An 18095-nucleotide genomic window follows, 5' to 3' on the forward strand; every position below is an offset into this window, starting at 1 on the left:
TCTCTTGTGTGCCTTAGAAACTGTAAAAAATTGGAAACCTTTGAATGATATATTATCATTCTGTTGATGGTTTGAAATTTTAGTGGTAGTAAGAGTATAATCTGATTTGTGTGTTTGGTCAGACCACTCTATTGGTCAGATCTTGTACATGATACCATTCTACTTGGCAGATGAAATTGAAAATGAATGTCCAAAATGATGCATTTTATTTTCAGTGCAAGACATCAGAAGGCTAGCTAGTAGCTACTATATCCTAATAGCTGTACTCCAAATATTGAAAGGAAATTCCACATTACCACATTCTGTACAGTATCCAGAACAAGCAAAATATATGATTTATGCACATTTATAACGTAATCCAAATAAGCCTATTTCTCCACTGATACATGGAGTTTACCATGGTTAGTTTGGAACAGTAAGTTTATTTAAAGGATTTACTTTTTAACTTCAACTTATAAAAAGCTAGGGAACATATTTATATAATGTATCACAAATAGTGCCTTCACAATCTAGCTAATCTGTACTGTGCTTTTTCTACTTTGTCATTCTTGTACTTTATGTTGACTACAAAGCAAAGGTGTATACTTGTCCTCTGCAACTTCCCTGAATGTTTTGTTAATAAAAATGTTATTCATAATTTAGGAAAATGATAATTTCCTAAGACATGAAATTGCAGTATGCTTGTTTGTTACTATATTTTAGGTTGTATCTTTCTTAGAAGTCTCTTGCATATATGACAGAAGGGGGACAAATTATAACAATCATTTTGAGTATGTATTTCCTTTCCAAAGATATTTTCCATTTTCAAGCACAGGAAAATATGCAGCATATTTCCAAAATCATACAGCAATAATTTGAAAAGGATTTTAATTTTGCAGTTTAAAGAAGTAGTGTATTTGGCTAAGATGGAATGTGCAACTAGATATAATATTTGTGTTTCTATCATTTAGTTCTATTATTTCCTTTAAACTCTGAAAACATATTATCCTTCTGTATCTTGTATGATCATGAAGAGCTCAACCAAGATGAACTGTAGCGGTGGACGAGTGTTAAAAATTAACCTTACCCAAAGAGAGGTGAACTTTTGTCCTCATTTTCTAGAGGGTAATCTCTAAATATTTGGGATATCTTGCCTGATAAAATGTCCTTATCGGCCTGGGGGCCTGGGGACATGTCTGATAGTGTATACTGATATTTATTGTGGGAGCTTTGGACCTCTGGAGAGGCTAGACTTAGTCAGCCATATGGGCACTCAGGCATATCTATATGACCAAAATCCAATTAAATTCTGGATACCATGGGGCACCTGGGTGGTGCAATTGGTTATGTGTCAGCCTTCGGCCCAGGTCATGATCTCAGGGTCCTGTCTGGAATCAAGCCCTGCATCAAGCTCCCTGCTAGACCAGAGTCTGCTTCTCCCTCTGTGCCCCTCAGCCCCTCCTCTCAGACTCTATCTCTTTCAAATAAATAAAAATCTAAAACCAAACCAAAACAAAACAACTCTGGATACCAGGACTTGGATAACTTTCCTTGTTGACATATTCCATGTATATTGTTAAACCTGAATCCTGGGAACTGTTACCATTGTTCACAGCTCCACTGGAAGAGAACTATTAGAAGTTTTAAACTTGGAAATGTCCTAGACTCTATCTCATGAACCTCTTCCTATGGCTGATTATAATCTGTATCTTTTCACTCTATTAGTTCCTGTGAATATAATAGCTTTTAGTGAGTTCTGTGAATCTTGAGTAAATTATCAAACTGGAAGGTGGTTTTGGGTACCCCCAGACTTGTAGTTCATGTGAGAAGTGAGGATGGCTTTGGTGACTCTGAAACTTTGTATAATTAAATATTTATCTCTTTAAAATTTGGTTTTGGAGTGGAGTAGTAGTTAAGAACAAGTTTCTAAGGCAGTTGGTGTGGGTCTGGGCTTATAGAGAAGCTGACAAAATCTTGTGAAGATTACATAATTTAATGTTTTAAAGCACCGAGAAGAAGGATGCCTGGGTGGCTCAGAGGTTAAGCATCTGCCTTTGGCCCCACATCAGGCTCCCTGCATGGAGCCTGTTTCTCTGTCTATGTCTCTGCCTCTCTCTCTCTGTGTGTCTCTCATGGATAAATAAATAAAATCTTAAAAAAAATAAGGCACTTAGAACAGTTCTTAAAGAAGATTAAGCACTGCATAAATATTAGCTCTTGTCTTAATTCTTTGACAGAAATAAAATCCTTTAAGTAGGACTTTAATATAGCCAGTACTAAAGAAATGTATACACAGTTAGTCACTGTTAAAATCTTAAGTGACTTTTGATTGACTTTGGCCAACTGCCATAGAGCCTGTACCCATCAGTCTCCTCCATTTACTCTCTAAATGAAGGGATTGCATTTTCAATTCATGGTAGTATGTTCTAGAATCTCCTTTCCTGTTGATGTGATAAAGTTTCTATTCTAGAACCTGCCAGCCACAGATCTGAGGAAATGTATTTTTCTGGATCTTTTCCTATGGTAATGAGCCAAACATTAGTATCTTCAACTATGAGAGTTATTTTCTGTCCAACTTCTGAACATTCTCAGAAACTCATTTTTTATTCATATAAAATGATATATTGATTTAATCTGTAATCTATTTGTGCATGATAGGTGCACTGAATCTTCTCTCCCATCTATTAATATCCTTAAAATGCTTGATAGTCTTTACATGAGGAATAAATTCAGTACTTAGAAATCTAATGATGCCTCCTGAAATCTTATTTATAAGAGTGTCTTATGTATGGTTTACTTTTATTTATTTTGAAAAAAACATTTGCATACTTTTGTCTTTTAATGATAATGCTTATTAGCCTTTTCTTTTTCTTTTCTTTTTATTTAAATATTTTACTTATTTATTCATGAGAGACACAGAGAGAGAGAGAGAGAGAGAGAGGCAGAGACACAGGCAGAGGAAGAAACAGGCTCCATGTAGGGAGCCTGATGTGGGACTCGATCCTGGGTCTCCAGAATCACGCCCTGGGCTGAAGGCAGCGCTAAACTGCTGAGCCACCCGGGCTGCCCTAGTTTTTTCTTTAGGAAAACATCTTCATTGGTTTTATAAATCTTAATATATATTTACCATATCACCAAAATTTTAATTTTCCTTTTTTAAAGTGAATTAATCCAGATGAGACAAGCGACAAATATTACTACATTTCCTGATTTCTTGCCAAGTTATTAAAAAAATATATTTTATATATATATATATATATATATATAATATATTTTTTCTTCCTTAAACAACAATTAGCCCATACGGGTATCAGTAGATTAAGTTTCAATTATTACTATTTCATTTAATATTGGTGATTGGGCAGCCTTCTCCTTCTGCCTGTCTCTGCCTCTCTTTCTCTCTGTGTCTCTCATGAGTAAATGAATAAAATCTTAAAAAAAAAAGTATATATATATATATATATATATATATGATCATTTTCTTTTTATATTTGAAAAGCTAATGTTTCTAATGTCTTTTATATTCTAAAGCAGATAATGGGTGAAATGTTTTCTTAGGAGGAATATATTTGTTAATTAGGTATGTGTTTAATGAATTATTAGCAAATTATTCCAAAAAAATAATCTATAGTTTGTTTTTAACAATACTTCTGAATGCCTTAAGCTCATTTATATAAAGATGTGGTATATTTTCAATTATCTTTATTCTAGATCAGGAGTTGTCAAATTTTTCCTTTGAATATAACCAGATAGTAATATTTAGGCATCTGTTTATTTAATAATAAAAAATATTTATTTATTTATTTATTTATTTATTTATTTATTGGAGAGAATATGTGCAGGGAGGGGGCAACGGGAGAGGGAGAGAAACTAAGCAGACTCCCCACTGAGCATGGAGCCCAACCTGGGCCACAATCCCAAGACCCTGAGATCATGACCTGAGCCAAAAACAAGAGTCAGACACTTAATGGACTGAGCCACCCAGGTACCCCATAGGTGTCTGTTTCTTATGGTCTCTGTTGCAACTACTCAACTCTGGCATTGTAGTGCAAAGGCAACCATGGAAAATTTGAAAATAAAAGGATGTGACTGTAACCTAATAAAACTTTATTTAGAAACAACAGATGGCCAGTGCATGGGCCATAGTTTACCAGTCTCTGTTGTAGATTAATAATATATACATGTACAAATTAGTAGACAGATTAAAGTTATCTGAATGTGAGAACACTAATAAACTTCACCATTTTTATTGCTAAAATGTTATCCCATCAAAAACATTTGATTATTTAATATCAATTATGTAAACTAGACTAATAAAATATTTCAGGTTTTGTTTGTTTTGATTTTTTTCTGTGCAAATTCAGAGTAAGGAAAGATTGAAAAATAAGTGAACAGTGTTTTAGGGACATGTGGAACAATATTAAAAACTCTAACATATCTGTAATCAGTTTCTCAGAGAGACACAGGGACATAATATTTGAAAAAAGTGTCTGATATTTTTGCAAAAGTATTGCTAGATACAAATTTAGAGATTTGAGAAGCTGAGCAAAACACAAGTAGAATAAAAACAAAGAAAACGACCTAGGCATCTTGTCAAATCACTAAAATCAAAGTTAAAGAGAAAAATCAAGATGAATCTTCAGAGTAGCCAGAAAAAAATAGCATGTCTTGCACAAGGGGTTATGATTTGAACTATCATTGACTTCTTATCAGAAACAACATAGGCTTGAAGACAATGGAACAATGTATTTTTTAAGTGCCACGGAAATTGATTTCTGCATCCACTGAGAATGTCTTTTAAAAATGAAATTGATATAAAGATGTTTTCAAGTAGAAGAAACAAAGATAATTTTTTTTTCCAGAAAACCTGTACTTTAAGAAATGCTAAAAGAAGTTTTTTAAATGAAGGATAAAAATATAATAAAATAAAAAAATAAGGATAAGATGAAGAATACTGATATGAAATGAAAACTTGAATCTAGAAGAAATAATAACAAAAAATTGTGAATAAAATATATTTTCCTCTCAATATTTTTTAAATATTTTATTTATTTATTCATGAGAGACACAGAGAGAGAGAGAGAGAGAGAGAGGTAGAGATACAGGCAGAGGGAGAAGCAGGCTCCATGCAGGGAGCCCAACCATGGGACTCGATCTCGGGACTCCAGGATCATGTCCCTGGGCGGAAGGCAGACACTAAGCCAATGAGCCATCCAGGGATCCCCTCCACTTAAGATGCTTAATGATATATAACTATTTTGAGGTAAAATTATATTACTGTCTTGTGAGATTTAGAACATATGTAGTCATAACACATGTATATATAACAAGTAGAGTATAATGGACTTGAGGTAGGTAAATTGTTATATATAGTCACAAAGTTTCCACATTTTCTGTTCGATGTAAATATGTTATTTCTTGTGGACTACAAAAACCTATGGAAGCATATTTTTGTCCATAGGGTAGGCACCAAAAATTTGTGCAAATATTTTTATCTAAAATGTTCTTAGGTTAACTAAAATGAAAGTCTAAAAGTATTCCCAGTAGTTCAAAAGAAGACAAGAAAATGAGACAAAAAAGATAATGATAAGCAATAAAATAAAATAAGATTCTAAAATTAAATCTAATCTCATCAATAATTGAACTAAGTAGTAATGAACTAAACATACCAATTAAATGTAATGATGACAGAATGGAGAAGTATAATTCTACAAATGATGCATTTTATTTTTTTATTTTTTATTTTTTATTTTTTCAAATGATGCATTTTAAATAAAATGGTATGGAGATGTTGAAAGTAATTGGATAGAAAATATATACCAACCCAAAGTATAAGAAGCTTAAGTAGACTGTGTGTACTAGAATAATACGGGAAAAAAGTAGATTTCATGACAACTGTAAATTGCAAGAGATAAAGAGCAGTATCTCATAATGGTGAAAGGTGAAATATTTGGAAATATCAAACAATTAAAAATATATATGTTCAAATAATAGAGCTTCTAAGTTTGTGAAACAAGAAAAAAAAAGAATTGATAGATATGGAGATATACAATATATCATAAGCAGATTGTGCGATATTGAATTTGTCTTTCAGAAATTGATAAACACAACCAGGAGGAAAAAAACAAGGGAAACATAGAAACTCTGAGAAAAACTCTGTCAATCACTTGGAATTGATTGTGATCTACAGAATATTGAACCTAACAACTTCATGATATGCAATCATTTCAATTAGACATGGTACATTCAGCAAGATGCATTACTTGATGAAAGTTAAAGCAAATGTTAAATAATTTAAAAAAGCTAAATATTTTACAGAGTTAGTTGTATAAATAAAATGCAATTACAGTAATCAATAACATGTCTCTTAAAACTACAAATTTTGTTAAGTTTAACTATACACATAAATAATTCAGAAATGCTCACCTGCATGCACATATACAGAAAGATACACCAGATGAATATATTTTGATCTAGAAAGCATAACATATCAAAATCTATATGATACAGATATTAAAATAGTTGAGTAAATTTATAGTTCTAAAATTTATGTTAGAAATATTTGGAAGGAAGTTTATAGTGTTACACACTAGACCACTCATTGTATGATCCATTTAGGGGAGTTGGTAGAGGAAGCCAGGTGAGCATGTGCCAGAAAACAATCAGTATTATTGTTTTCTCTGGGTAAATGGATACAGGAATTGAAAGAGAAGGGGCATGAAGGCAATTTCTGTAGCAGTGATGGTGTTCTCTCTCTTGTTTGGGATTTCAATTGCAAATGGTATATTTATGAAGATTGACTATACCTCAAACAATCAAGGAAGATTCATAATAAAAAAATCAATATTAGACAGAGCATTGTCTGATCACAATACAATAAAATTAGAAATCCATAACAAAAATCAAATTGAAATTAAAACCTTGTTATTAATCAACTGTTGGGCCTAAAGGAAAATACTAAAATTTCAGAACATTTTGGAAATAATCAAAGAAAAGCAACTGGAAGTTATAGGATAACCAAGTTATGAGAAAAATTATAGTAAATAGATTTATATTAAAGAGATAAAAAGAAAAAAATGAAATTAAATATGTAATGAATAAAGCTAGGAAAAGAATTTTTACCAATAGTAAATGAATATATCCAATTCAGATATCCTTCAATAGAGATTAATTTAATAAATTCTATGTACCCAATGTAATGCTATGAAGCCTAACAAGGAATGAAGATGAGCTATAAGCATTGATATTAATATATTTTTAAATAAATAAGGTGGACAATGTGTGAAAGTATGCTTCCATTTTATCTAAGAAAGGATGGATGACACAAGTATGCATGTGTGTATTAAAAACAATTACACAAACATAAGCCAATAAATTAAAATAAAAGGTTATGCATGTGTAAGTAGAGACAGAGAACAGAGTAAAGAGCACATAAAGAAAAGTCACATTTCTAAATTGAACTCGATAAAAAAAAAGAAAAAGAAAAAAAATAAATGAACACAGATCTCAAAAGTAAAAAAACGTTAAAAAAAGAAAAAGAAAAGTTGCATTTCTGTTTTTGTACAGTTAGCTTTGGATACATAGACATTTTCCACAATTTTAAAACCAAATCATATAAAAAAGCAAATCCGAAAGAGTTAAAGATCAGGAACATAACAGGGATGTCCACTCTCACCACTGTTGTTCAACACAGTACTGCAAGTTCTAGCCTCAACAATAAGATAACAAAAAGAAATAAAAGGCATCCAAATTGACAAAGAAGTCAAATTCTCACTCTTCGTAGATGACATGATACTGTATGTAAAAGATTCAAAAGACTCCATCCAAAAATTGCTAGAATTATTACAGGAATTCAGCAAAGTCACAGGATATAAAATCAATGCACAGAAGTCAGTTACATTTATAGACACTAGCAATGAGGCAGAAGAAAGAGAAATCAAGGAATTAATTCCATTTACAATGGCACAAAAATCCTTAAGATACCTAGGAATATCTAACCAGAGAGGTAAAGGAGCTGTACTCTGAGAATTATAGAACACTCATGAAAGAAATTGAGAAAGACACAAGGAAATAGAAAAACATTTTGTGCTCAAGAACTGGAAGAACAAATATTGTTAAAATGTCTGTGCTACCCAAAGCAATCTACACACACAATGTGGTCCCTATCAAATACCATCAACATTTTTCACAGAGCTGGAACAAATAATCTTAAAATTTGTATGGAAAGAGAAAAGACCCCAGAAAGCCAAAGGAATGTTGAAAAAGAAAACTAAAGCACGATGCACAATTCTGGTGCATCACAATTCTGGACTTCAAGGTGTATTACAAAGCTATAATCATCAAGACAGTACCACAGTGTAGTACTGGCACAGAAACAGACACATAGATCAATGGACCACAATAGAGAACCCAGAAATGGACACAACTGTATGGTCAACTAATCTTTGACAGAGCAGAAAAGAATATCCAATGGAAAAAAGACAGTCTCTTCAACAAATGGTACTGGGAAAATTGGACAGCCACATGCAGAAGAATAAAACTGGACCTCTTTCTTTCTTTTATTTTTTGTAAGATTTATTTATTAATTAATGAGAGAGAGAGAGAGAGAGAGAGAGAGCGAGGCAGAGACAGGCAGAGGGAGAAGCAGGCTCTTTGCAGGAAACCTATGTGGGACTCAATTCCGGATCCTGGAATCATGACCTGAGCTAAAGGCAGACGCTCAACTGCTGAGCCACTCAGGTATCCAGGACCACTTTCTTACAGCATACACAAAAATAAACTCAAAATGGATGAAAGACCTAAATGTGAGACAGAAATCCATCAAAATCGTAGAGAACAGAGGCAGCAACCTCTTTGACCATGGCCACAGCAACTTCTTACTAGACATGTTGCCAGAAGCAAGGGAAACAAAAGCAAAAAAGAACTACTGGGCCTTTATCAAGATAAAAAACAAACAAAGAAACAAAAAAACAAAAAAACAAAACAAAACAAAAACAAAACTTTTGCACAGCAAAGGAAACAGTCAACAAAACTAAAAGCCAACCTAAGGAATGGGAGAGGTATCTGCAAATATCTTATCAGATAAAGGGATAGTATCCAAAATCTGTAAAGACCCTATCCAGCTCAACACCCAAAAAACCAAAAAAATCCAGTGAAGAAATGGGTGGAAGACATGAACAACATTTCTCCAAATGAGACATACAAATGGCCAGCAGACATATGAAAAAATGCTCAACATCACTCGGCATCAGGGAAATCCAAATCAAAACCAAAATGAGATATCATTTACACCAGTCAGAATAGCTAAAATTAATAAACTCAGGAAACAACATATGTTGGCAAGAATGTAGGGAAAGGAGAACCCTCTTCCACTGTTGGTGGGAATGAAAACTGGTGCAGCCACTCTGGAAAACAGTAAAGGAATTTCCTCAAAAAGTTAAAAAATAGAACTATCTTACAACCCAGTATTTGCTCTATAGGTATTTATCCAAAGGATACAAGCATAGTGATTCCAAGGCACACATGCACCCCAATGTTTATAACAGCAATATCCACAATAGCCAAAATATGGAGAGACACCAGATGTCCATTGAAAGATGAATAGAGAGATGCCTGGGTGATTCAGTGGTTGAGCATCTGCCTTTGGCTCAGGGCATGATCCCCAAGTCATGGGATGAAGTCCCGTATTGGGATCCCTGCATGGAGCCTGTGTCTCTGCCTCTCTGTGTCTATCATGAATAAATAAATAAAATCTTAAAAATAAAAATAAAAATGAATAGATAAAATATAGTATATATATATGCAATGGAATATTACTTAGCTATCAAAAAGAATGAAATCTTGTCATTTAAGAGATGTGGATGGAACTAAAGGGTATTAAGCTAGGTGAAATAAGTCAATCAGAGAAAGACAAATATCATGATTACACTCATACGTAGAAATTAAGAAACAAAATAGCTGAAAGTAGGGCAGGGGAAGTAAAAAGTTTAAAAGATGAAAACAAAGGAGGAGACAAACCATAAGAGACTCTTAACTATGGGAAACAAACTGAGGGTTGCTGGAGGGGTGGTGAGTGGGGGGATGGGATAACTGGGTGATAGGCATTAAGTAGGGCACTTGATATGTGGAGGACTGGGTGTTTTATGCAACTAACTAATCACTAAGTTATACTTCTGTACCTAATAATAATTGTATGTTAGTTAAATTGAATTTAAATAAAAAAATTAAAAATAAACAGTTAAAGTAAAATAAAACAAATGAATTTAACTATACCAAGCTGGTTGCATAGCTCATATGAAGTAAATATATCAAGTAATTTTAAAATATAGTAGTCTGATGAGGTATGTCTTAAAGAGAAAAAAAAACTGCAATAAATAAATAAACTGTTCTCATTAATCATATTATTGGTAGCAATATTGGTATTTTTATTCTGAAAGTGGCATACATGTAAAAAATTCATGTAAAGCAAATTAGTAATAATGAGAATTTGATTATGAGCCCTGTTTTTAAGTATAAAAAACACATAAGTATGAGATAAAAAAGTTAAGTAAAAATCCAAAGTCATGTACATTATCTAGGAATATCAGGATGAACTTATGATCTATGTGCATATGTATGTGTATTTTTTAGCTCTATTCCCTGAAAAAGAATGGAAACAGTGACTAATTTAGTAGCAATGAATATCACTATTGGCAGATTCTAGACTCTTCATATCATTCCCCCCTAATATGAATGAGGGTTCTTTGGAGAAATAACTGATTCCAGTTTTTTTTTGTGACAAGTAATATATAAACGCTTTGTCATATCAGAAAATGAGGAAACTGCCACAGAGGTCATGTCAAGAAGGCATAAATGCTATCATGCATTTGCTTTCAGTGGCCAAAGATGGCACAATTTTGAGCATCAATACACGTAATAATTATACTAAACATACATACTAAATACATCTGAATCCAAGATATTGTGCTACTTAAATATGTATAGTAATAACACAGATGCCACTTTGAATGATTCTAGAAAGCAACTCCATATTCTGAATTTTGGGAAATGAAAAGAAATAAGCTTTTAATTTGCCTTCCTGGTAAAAACTCTGCCTCAGAGTAGGCAAAGGATTTTTAAGGTAAAATTGCTTTTTACAGTGTCCAGCTAAACATGAAGTTGGGATGATAAAATTAGAATTTCAACACTTTGCAATCCATAATGAAGTAATAGATATAGGTAGCTAAATTTATTATTTTGTTATGGAATAGGAAAAATAATGATTGCCATGTATGTGCTTCCTAATGGAAGACTATGTCACCCATGATGTAGCCTTGGATAAAAAAAAAAAAAAAAAAAAAAAAAAAAAAAAAAAAAAAAAAAAAAAAAAAAAAGACCAAAAAATCAAAATCAGATAAAGACTCTAGAATTAACAACCATTTTTAAGAAAATAAAGGACACATACCAATATATTGAAGAAACTTCATGGAGAAACTTGGCAAAATCACAACTCAATAGGATAAATGGCTTAGTTAAAACAAAACGAAACATAACAAAACAAAAAGACTTTTGAAGTAATCAGTATAGAGGTAGGGTCAATTATAAATTATAAGAAATTCAAGAGAAATGCGAATGGCATTTTATTGACTTTTTTGTTGTTGTTGTGACTGTTCCTGATTAAAACATATTGTAAAAACAATTTTAAGACATACGACCATTGAAGACACTGACAGGATATTTGTTATTAGAATAATTGTTAACTTATTTAGGTGTAACAGTGGTTTTGGGCATTTGTATAGTTTAATTAAAGAGTTTCTGTCTTAAAAATGTAATAATCTATATAGATAAATACTAATTGATGCATAATATTGATGGCCTCCAGAGCCTTATATTGAGGCAAATTTCCAACTTAAGTTTATTAACCAAAATTTTGGATTGTTTTACTCTAGTAATGATTTTCATATATATATATCCATATATATCCATATATATATATATGGATAGTTAAATGATGGATGGATAGAAAATATATACATACATACATACATTCATAACTATGGTGATGGATGAACGGATAAAAAAGAGATGGTGACAGATGAGGTGGAGGAAAGGAGAGAATGTGGGAAAGGGAGAGAACTTGTACAGATATGTGCATGTAAATGTGCAGACAACCGTTCTATGAACTTACTAGTCATCACAAGTTATTTTCCTATTTTATTAAGTGATTTAATTCCCCTCAGTCCCTTCCTTTCCAGTATTTCTGTGAAGATAATTCCAAGGAGAAATTGCAAAAACTTCCATCTCTTAGTAAAATTGTTCTTGCATTAGTATCTGGATTAAATGATCACAGTTGCCTTATAAATAATCAAATAACTATGTGTAAGATTAAAATCAGTATTTGAGAGGCAAAAAGAATGATCTTTATTGAAGTTTTCAACTGCACAGATGAATAGCACACAATTTAACAGAGAAATTTAAACTGTTCCGTTTGGAATATTGATAACTGAATAATGAGGAATGGTGGCATGGTGTTACCTATTTAAAATGTATTTAAAACCAATAATGACTCAGCAATTAATTTATTGAGAACATAAATTTAGGGGATTCTCTGGAACCATTAAATGAGGTAACCTAACTTCATTACTATGTAAAAAGATATCAGAATTATTATTATTAAATTCTGTATTTGGTTTATTATATGTATTACATTACCTTATAAGATTATAATTCAAACAGTAGTTCCTTAAGAAAAATGATTTAGGCAAGATATAATTTGGTCAAAATGTACAGCTAAATAAGTCTGTCAGGAAATTCAGCTTTGGTTATAATTATTGGCAAAGGAATTATGTAAAGGAAATTGGAATTTAATAACTGAAACCTGAAAATTATTTAACAAACAACAGCAAAAGTGGTTTGCCTTATTTTGGTGTATTAAAAATTACTCTTTTTGGGGTGCATGGGTGGCTCAGTCAGTTAAGCATCTGCCTTCGATTCAGGTCACAATCCCAGGGTCTAGGGGCCTGGGATCAAGCCCCTCATTGGGTTCCCTGCTCAGTAGGGAGTCTGTTTCTCCCTCTGCCTCTGCCCTTTACCACCTTTCACACATTCTCTCTCAAATAAATAAAATTAAAAAAAAATAAATTTTTAGGAATTGTGATATGATTCAAAAAAAGGTACAAGGTTTAAGAATAAATCCTTTCAGGACTCCTGGGTGCCTCAGTGGTTGAGCATCTGCCTCTGGCTCAGGGCTTGTCCCACCCACATCAGGCTCCTTGCATGGAGCCTGCTTCTCCTGTCTATTTCTCTGTCTCTCTCTGTGTGTCTCTCATGAATAAATAAATAAAATAAAATAAAATAAATCCTTTTTTTACTCCTATTTTTGCTCTTAAGCTACTTAGTATGTGTTTCAAGTTAAAAAAAAAATGTATCCACGAAGTATATAACTGGAGAGTCACATGATCTTATTTAACAAATTAAAACAATAAGTATAAATTCAATTAAAACATTGTTTGCCAATTTTTTTCAATATCAGACACTGTGATAGCCTTTCTTTGTTTAGATACACTGTCCTTTTATGGCCTTCTAAAAAGACCTAATAATGTATTATTTCTTTCAATTAAAACGAATTGGATTTTGAGCATTTCTTGACATCTTCATGACATCTCATAGCTAACTATTCATTTGAAGGAAAAGTCATAGGTCAATTTATTATTCCTTTTATAATTCTTATTGCCATTTTCTCTGAAGACAATTCAATTGTAGCTCAATGAGTTAATTCTGTTATTCATCCACTATACAATGTAAATAAATGTCTATAATTTTAACCTCTTTCAAATCTAGAGTGTCAAACTGTTTATAATTAGGGTCATGTATCAAGATTGAGTCCATTTTACTTTGTCTAACATTTGGAGTATAAAAGGTGAATTTATGCTATTTAACATTTATCTTTGTATTATTTATTTTATTATGGAAAATTGAAGTGTTTTCTTTTTCTTTTTTTTGTTTGAAGTGTTTTCTTAAGGTTTACAGAAGTTAGCACTCTAAACTGAAGCTTCCATTGCAAAAGAAATATTAACTCTTACTGAAATATATATACTACCTTAAATTTTAGTGAATATTCATGAACGCTATTTATGAACTGGATAAACTGGAGACTTAAATTGACCTCTCTTAAAACATTAAAATATGCCTGTAGGATGACTGGGAGAATATAAAAACACTTTTAAATTTTAAGCTATAAATATTGTCTCTGAATATAGATTTTCATTTATCGGAGATCTGCCACATTGTTTTCTGCTTATCACAGGATATCTATATTCATCTCGGATAATCCCTCCCTTTCTCTCTCTTTCTCTCTCTCTTTCTCTCCTTCTCTCTCCAGTGACCCTCCCTCCCTTCCTCCTTCTCCCTTTCTCCCTCCTCCTCTTCCATGAGATTATAAGACATTCAATTTTGACACCAAGTGGGGATCCCTGGGTGGCTCAGTGGGTTGGTGCCTGCCTTTGGCCCAGGGGGCGATCCTGGAGTCCCAGGATCGAGTCCCACGTCGGGCTCCCCACATGGAACCTGCTTCTGTCTCTGCCTCTTTCTATGTCTATCATGAATAAATAAATAAAAATTAAAAAAAAAAAAACTTGACACCAAATGTAATTTTTTTTATTTTTTATTTTTTATGATAGTCACACACACACACACACACACACACACACACACACACACACACACAGAGGCAGAGACATAGGCAGAAGGAGAAGCAGACTCTATGCACCGGGGAGCCCGACGTGGGATGGATTCGATCCCGAGTCTCCAGGATCTCGCCCTGGGCCTAAGGCAGGCGCCAAACCACTGCGCCACCCAGGGATCCCATTTTTTTCAACTCTTTAAACAATTGGAAACTCTGTAAATTTAGAAAAGGGACATTTTGTGTATTTTTTAAAGTCAAGACAGAAATAACATTCCCTTGAGTTTTACCAAATCTTTTATCTCTGCATGTCTGTCTTTATCCATCTACATTAAAATCGGTCTGCGTTTATACATTCCCTGGTGGTTCCCATTCTGGATTTTTAAAATAAATGGATCATACAATTTAGATATTTCAATCATGTTTTGTCTTTTGTTCCTTTAGCATTGCTAACTCAGGCTTTTTGTTTTTATTTTTGTTTTCCATTTTTTTAGGTTCCTTGAATTTCAAAGCATTGTTAAGGCTTGAGAAAGGATCGAGATATTTATCAGCTTACAAAGAGCTTCTTAGTATTTTGGAATTTCAAGAACGTGGTGCACATTTTAAAATTCTATAAGGTATTACCCTACAGCTTTGGTATAAAATAAAACTTGGTATAGCTGTAAGAGCTTTCCTCAGCCTCAGTAGTCGTGTTTTCTCTGGGAGACTTAGCTTAATATAATGTCCCTTTCCCTCTATTTAGCTATTTAAAATCAATGGTCTAACAAAACTTCTGAGGTGGTAAGTTGGGTCAGTGTGCAGTAGAGAGATCTTTCAGACTGTGTTTTCTTTTATCTCTTTGTTTTATGAACACTTCCACATTTAGCTGTCTTATGCCCTCTGGGAGATCAACCAACCTCAGAGTATTTTCTTAAAGCCTTTTCTGAACTTCTTCCGTTATTATGAGAATTGTGAAGTCTTTTCTCTGAACCTTTTCCAGTTGATTAATGTGGTCAGCACTGTGTCTTTGTGTGAGCCACTTTGATTCCTCTCCCTGGGACTGTATTCACAATTTTTTACACTTTTTTGTTCCTTATTGATTCTCCCGCTAAGAACTTCTCTTTTTTTTTCCTGGGATATTGAGATTCCACATTGTTGCACATCCAATTCCTTTAGCTTTTAAGAAGGTTCTTACTGAATTGTTCATTCAACAGCGGGACTAGGAAAACCCAGTAGCAGAGAGGATTCCATGTCTGAAGATATGCACAAGAGGAAACCAAAACGAAAGTAAAAATCAATCAATAAATGAACCTCCCTAAATTATTTAAATACAAGTATGGAATGTTAAGGGAAAGGTGTTGTGGGATCCCTGGGTGGCGCAGCGGTGTGGCGCCTGCATTTGGCCCAGGGTGCGATCCTGGAGACCCAGGATTGAGTCCCACATTGGGCTCCCGGTGCATGGAGCCTGCTTCTCCCTCTGCCTATGTCTCTGCCTGTATCTGTGCCTCTCTCTCTGCCTCTCTCTCTCTCTCTGTGGGACTATCATAAATAAATAAAAATTTAAAAAAAAGGGGGGGGGAAGGTGTTGTAAATCATTATATGATAGAATGTTGGAAACATAAACCTTTGTAAATATCATCTACTCCAACACATCGTTTTACAAAAGAAACTGCATGAGAAGGCCAAGCCGTTTGTTGTCTGATCTGAAACAGGAAGATAATTATGGTAACATCATCAAAGGATATAGATCCTAACTGCTCCTTTGTAAACTTTTGCAAGTTTTCAAACTTCAGAAGGAATTGCTAGAGTCTTTGGTATGCATTAAATGATTGATGATCCATATTAAAACAAATATAATGTGAGATTCCAAGGAAATCACTAACAAAATTTATGGGTGTAAATACTTTAACCAAGAAATAGTAAGAAAATTATAATACAAACCTAGAAGAATTCGTCATTCAAACTTTAAAGAATTTTTAAAACTCTTTTGTCACTTCCAAGATAGACAAGAATATGTACATGATACATTAGGATGAGATATTCGAAAACCAGGCAGTGTAGAACTTGACTTAAAAAGGTCCTTTTTGAATACACACACATACACACATATGTAGATATATAAATCAGTAGATACATTTCAGTATTTCACACACATACACACACATATATATATACATAAAGTGAAATAAATATTAAAGGATGTACATAGTACAATTTTGCTTGAAGACCTTTGCTCCACATATAAAGTATACTAAATTTCCTTGTAACCAATGACTATATTATCTTCATTTCTATTTAATTTATTTACTTACTTAAAATAGTAAAGAATATATTTTTATTGTTCAGCACAAAACTTGGTTGTTTCTTGGGGGAGGGATTCCTATAATCTTTTAACAGCTTAGATTGTTTTTGAAAATTACTGTCACACTTGTAATAACTAGAATTTTAACAAACTTTTTGGAACCTAAAGCAAATATTTAAATATTATACTGTTGTTCTCTACTTTTGTCAAGAAGAAAACTTCTTTGATTACTTTTGTGGAATACAGATTAATTTTTCAATCAATAATATTTTTAGGGGATCCCTGGGTGGTTCAGTGGTTTAGCTCCTGCCTTTGGCCGAGGGTGCGATCCCGGAGTCCCGGGATCGAGTCCCACATTGGGCTCCTGGCATGGAGCCTGCTTCTCCCTCTGCCTGTGTCTCTGCCTCTCTCTCTCTCTCTCTACCATGAATAAATAAATAAATAAATAAATAAATAAATAAATAAATAAATCTTTAAAAAAATATTTTTTAAAAAACAGATAAAGTAAGGTCATAAAAGGCTTATTTTTAAATGTTTCATATTTTTATAATTTCTGCAGTGATCAAAAAATAAAAATCTCTCCTAAATTTTAGTAACAACACTTTTTTTGGGGGGGAGGAGTGCCTCCCCAGTGACAACACTTTTGTAGGGAAATTTTCTGACATTTTTCTTTCAAATTTCCCTGTTTTTCTTTTTTTATGTTAGAGGTTTATGTATTTATGTTTCAAATGGAAAGGAAACTGATGTGAGCCAAAATAAAAGAGCCATGATACCTGATTATCATTAACTCAGAAAATATCAAGGGTTAATGATGATTGATGAGTGTGAGGGCAGAACAATACTTAGATCCATCAATTATCCTCTATTTTGATGTTACATTGAACAGATAAGTCAAGTCAAGAAATTAAAAGTGTAATTATTGTACATCCCTCCATGAAATCTATTAATAACCATAGGTTGGAAAAAAAGGTGAAAATAATTTCACTTTAAAATATTCTAAGTTCTTACTAATATGATGCTAACTTTATTAAGCACCCTTCCTACAGGTCAAATGCTGCTCTAGATACTGAGGCATAATGTCATGGGCTCTCAGTGAGCTTCCAAATTAATAGAGGAAAGAGACCTGTTATTCCACAGTTAGAAGGGAGTGACTTCTAAACTGAGCTATGAATGATG

At 33.0% G+C, this 18095-nt stretch overlaps 1 long non-coding RNA gene across 1 annotated transcript in view; it reads left to right on the top strand.

Moving 5' to 3' along the window:
* Positions 1-18095, top strand: part of LOC140621834 (uncharacterized) — a 33590-nt gene that overhangs the window by 12630 nt on the left and 2865 nt on the right. The window contains exon 2 of the long non-coding RNA XR_012021560.1: positions 15133-15255. This is a non-coding gene — a long non-coding RNA (uncharacterized lncRNA). The remainder of the gene's footprint in view (positions 1-15132; positions 15256-18095) is intronic.

The sequence above is a fragment of the Canis lupus genome, chromosome 30 (genome assembly GCF_048164855.1).
Source record: "Canis lupus baileyi chromosome 30, mCanLup2.hap1, whole genome shotgun sequence".
In the NCBI taxonomy this organism is placed as follows: Eukaryota; Metazoa; Chordata; class Mammalia; order Carnivora; family Canidae; genus Canis; species Canis lupus.